Here is a 4,576-nt window from a genome sequence, read left to right as displayed (position 1 = left end):
TTTTCTAACTATATTGAACAATATTAAGACTCTCAATGAGCTTTTTGAAAATTGTCTCAAAAGGTCTTCAGACATTTTATTAAATCTAACCTATATATTAGCATCATTCACTTTAATCTACTTTATTCTACCAGTGTTCTCCTTAATGAAGCCATTGCGTAGGAGAAGAATAGTTAAATTTTAAAATTTAAAACACAATTTGATAGCCTTTGTCCTGAGTAGTGCATTTGAACTCCTAGCATACCTTCTTAACGATTACTGGAGGCACATTCTTTGAATTTGTCAACAAAGAAACTGATTAATTTATAATATGTATAACAAAGCAGTTTAATGTTCAACTTGTCTAATTTTACATTTGGCATTAGGTATATCTGAATAAATTGTAGTGCTTCTTTGGAGGATTATCATTTAAAGGCTCAAGAAGCTACGGGTAGCATACAAGAAAAAGTTGCCTCTCAAAACTACAAAATGCAATCAAACCATTGAGAAACTCCAAGTACATTATTTTCTAACAAACTTTCCCTTTAATTTAAGATTTTCACTTGGATGACTATATGTTTGAGCTGGGTTCAACTTTACCTTTGTTATCAGTCAAAACTTTGTATTTTCTATAAAAGGTTGAGCTGTTTTTGTACAAAATGAAAATATAATTGAAAGGTCAGGTTGAATCTCAAAAATGAAACTTTACTTCTCGAATGATAGGTTTCCAATAAGAAGCCCTTGAAAATAAATTGTTTAGACAAGAAAGTGCAGCGCTTCATGCTAAGAAACAGTCTTTGCAAAAAAAAAAAAGGTGAAGATATTTTTCTTTGTGTCAATTTCTAGGATTGGTTTTAGGAGCATGAAACCCAAACTAACTGACATGAATTTAGTGGAATAGGTAGAAGAATTGGAAACTAAATGTGCAATCTGATTATCTCTATATCTCCAATTTCTAGATATCCACGTAAGGACCTATAGCCTAACTTAATATCACTAATTATTAATAGAAGCATATTAGATTCTCTGTAGGATGCAATGGGATTATTGTATTACTTATTCATAACAAGATCACTTCTTGAAGGGATGTTTTCATATCAATAAGTTATCTCTGCAGGTGGTTATATGAGCAATTAACAGATATATAACTAGTGAATTGCAAGTTTCCTTAGACCTAGAAAATCATAACTAGCTACTAGATCCTTAAGTGATAATATATGACTGGCAATGCTGGAAAGTCTTCTTCCCTAAACATTAGATCCAAGTTGTTTAATGGCTGCAAACCCCTGAACCCTTCCTAATATACCAACTCTGCCAGCTGCCCATTGACTTCCTTTTTTAATCTTAAAAATGTATTTCAGGACTGAATTTATTCTTATCTAAAGATGTTTGAGAGGTCTTTTGTTTTTCAAATCATTTTTTTTTTCTAAGAGGGAATGCCCATGTCTTCTCTAGGATTCCATTAGTGCCTTATAATGTTTGACTGCTAATAATCGTGGTTCTTTATTAGTGGAATCTTCAACTTTACTAGATAAAACATTTACTGATGATAGTCATCTGAGCTTGAAACATAGGTTTCTGGATAGACCTAAGACAGTGACAATCATTAATAGGGTTAAACCCTTCAGATATCCATGGCTCCAACATTCTCCAAATTTATCTACATATCCTATCTTTTCTAGAGGATTTGCAGGTTTTCATGGAAATACATCCTTTGTGTTATCAGTGCTTCAGAATATTAGACGTGATCAAGAATATTCAAAATTGTTATCCCTTGAACCATGTGACATTAAAGATCCAGATGAAACTAGATCCTCTCCATTGACCCAATCATGATGAAGAACATCTAATGATTTGATTGAAATTGTACAAGATTTCTCTTCCACATATGAAGAAAAATATGTTTGCGTCAACTTCCAATGTCACTCCTTCAAAGCAATCATGCATGGCTACACATTCAACTCAAGTAAAAGGCATTATTTCTGACTTCTTGTCAACATAGTTGTGAGACCTTGGGTATTCCATCAAAGAACCCTAAGAAGAGATAAAAAAGAGGTGATCGATATAATTCCACCATCAAGTTTCACTTGTTTTGTAAGTGGAATTGTTATGCCCATAGAAAGAGTGGTCATCATCTATTGCTACCCTTGCTTTCCAATCAAGTACCAAATCAAGGATTTCTTTATCAATGTAATTTGTAATCTTTGTAACGTCTTAATCAACAAGGTCAAGTTCAGCAACAATTTTGCAAGCAAAACTCATGGTTGTATCCTCTTCCACATCAAAAAAGAAATAGATATATATATGCAGATGCATCTTGCAAGATGTATTGAATATTGTAACATTAACATGGGTGAAAAAATAGGCTAGGGGCTAGTTGATAGAAGTAGAAAAGATAAATAGTCTTAAAATGCAATGTGCTAGTCGGGTTAGGATTTAAGATCTGCTGGCAGGTCCATGGTTTACTAGTGCAATATAAAATTCATCACCTTTTGTGCCCATAATTCATATTTTAAGAACATTGTGTTATGTTCTCCCTTCTTGCCTTTGATAGTGAAATTTATGTTGTGAGACATAGTATCCCATCTAAAGCATGAGAGCACATGTACAACATTTTGGTGTTTCTAATTTTCATAGGGGGGCAGAAATCCCATTCTTGTTATACACTTGCACAAAACATTAGATTTGGCGTGCTTTATGATGAACATTTTGAAAAGTTTCAATGTTAGGCTCTCTTAATAATGGGCCGAGTTCCCCTACATCACCTCTGTAGAAATCTAATACGGAAAAGGAATATTCTAAGCCATGCTCATCAGTTTGGAGAAATGGGTCCATTAAGAGCTCCATTACAAGAAGGCTTCTAGAAATAGTGGCCAAGCATTTCTGAATAAATTTTCTCACTTCAGGATCCTTCACTTTGTATAGAGCTACTAGTTTTTACTCCTTAGTATCGATTCAAGAACTCCAATTTAATCCCAAAATTCTTGTATAAAAAATAGCTAAACCAGGTAGTTTCTAAGCTGAAACTATAAATGATGAAAACTTCTCAATTTCTCATTTGATAGAAAACTGGGAAAAATTACTAATCAAAATATTATCATCTTATACATTATGCTCTAAAATGTTGGACATAGAAAAAGGTGACAATGAAGAAGCTCAATTCAGGGCTACAATGGAGTAACTGAAGAATGGATTAAACATGTTACATGATGGCATTGTAAGTCCTATGTTAAGGAAAATTACCTCACATTTAATTCAGCTATGAAAATGTCTCCAAAATCATCTTGAATTCGATCCAACTAGAAAGCTGAAGTTCCTGCTTGGCTGCAGATACCAGGAGGACCTATCCTCAGCAAAGATACTGACACTTGCTCTCAACTAGCAGTTGAATAGTCACATGAGAAGAAACCGTGAAATTACAGTGTTGTAATAGTGCATGAATGGAAACAGCTTATTTGGTGAGAGCCGCAGCAAGAACAGAGACCCACGAACAGTCTGCTCCGCTCACTTCAAGTTATGCACATAAAAGAGTGTAGCAGTGGCTGACTTTAGGCCGAAAGTAATCACAAAAAACAGAAAGCCAAGGGCTCATTTCCTCTTGAACATATTACAATTATCCGTCAATGGGTCCTGATAACTTGATAATTAGCATTCGTGTTGTTGAGCTTGAAGCACTTCAGTTCCTCGGTCACCAATCCAAGAAGTAGAATATGACACCATCTCTGGTATTTGAACCCCCATTTATACACCTCCAGATCCAAACCATTTCAACGGAGAATATCATGTGTCCCATGTTTCACAGACACTGGCATTCATAAGTGCCTATATTCGAGCCTTGTGGGTTGCAGAACATGTCCAAAGAGAGATGCCAAAAAACAAACACTTTGTGTAAAAGCATTGGAAATTCTCCATGGAGGTTTACACATTGGAAATTCTCCATGGAGGAGGTGATGAAGGAGCTCAAATTCAGACGCACTAAGACTAAAAGCTACATAACAGTGAAAGCCCTAATGACAATGTCAAACCCCAAATTTGCTAAATCAATGTCCCTCTCAATGCTTTTTGAATCCAGAACAAAACCTATACTTTTTAATTCCTAGCATGGTTGAAAACACCCACGACAGCCACTCAGCCACTCGAAACAAGTCTCTCATGAAGCTCCTTAATCTAAATTTTAAGTGGAAACATCCCTTTCTAGAAGGCCTCAGCATATCTCAGTATTCGTCCATCTCCCAATTAGAGCTGATCAGCCAACATCCTGCACAACCCATTTAACCTTAAAATGCACGTTGTCCAATTCATGGAGCAGAGCAGAGGAGGACCCTGTCAACTTCCTCTTATCAATCACTTCGTCTTAAAAAAAAAATTGGTCTGCAAAGTGAGCATTGAAGCAAAACCCCACAGACAAAAATAGCAACAACGTTGCTTCCATATATATGGCAGCCAACGGGAAACCAGAATTCTCCTCGTTTACCCAAATCATAGAACTACAATTCCCTAGCCCGTCTCTCTGTTGCCCTCGTCTATTTAGCGTCTATTTAGCTGTTCATCTTTCTCCATTATGGCTTCAAAGTTCAATGCATTCACAACGAATGTT

At 35.6% G+C, this 4,576-nt stretch overlaps 1 pseudogene; it reads right to left on the bottom strand.

Moving 5' to 3' along the window:
* Positions 1-1,127: 1,127 nt before the first annotated feature.
* Positions 1,128-3,720, bottom strand: LOC149182935 (uncharacterized; annotated as a pseudogene).
* Between the last annotated feature and the right edge of the window lie 856 nt (positions 3,721-4,576).

The sequence above is a fragment of the Pinus tabuliformis genome, chromosome 3_2, assembly GCF_031772625.1.
Source record: "Pinus tabuliformis cultivar Carrire ecotype Pingquan chromosome 3_2, CPIR1, whole genome shotgun sequence".
In the NCBI taxonomy this organism is placed as follows: domain Eukaryota; kingdom Viridiplantae; phylum Streptophyta; class Pinopsida; order Pinales; family Pinaceae; genus Pinus; species Pinus tabuliformis.
This window is presented reverse-complemented; position numbering and strand designations above follow the sequence as displayed.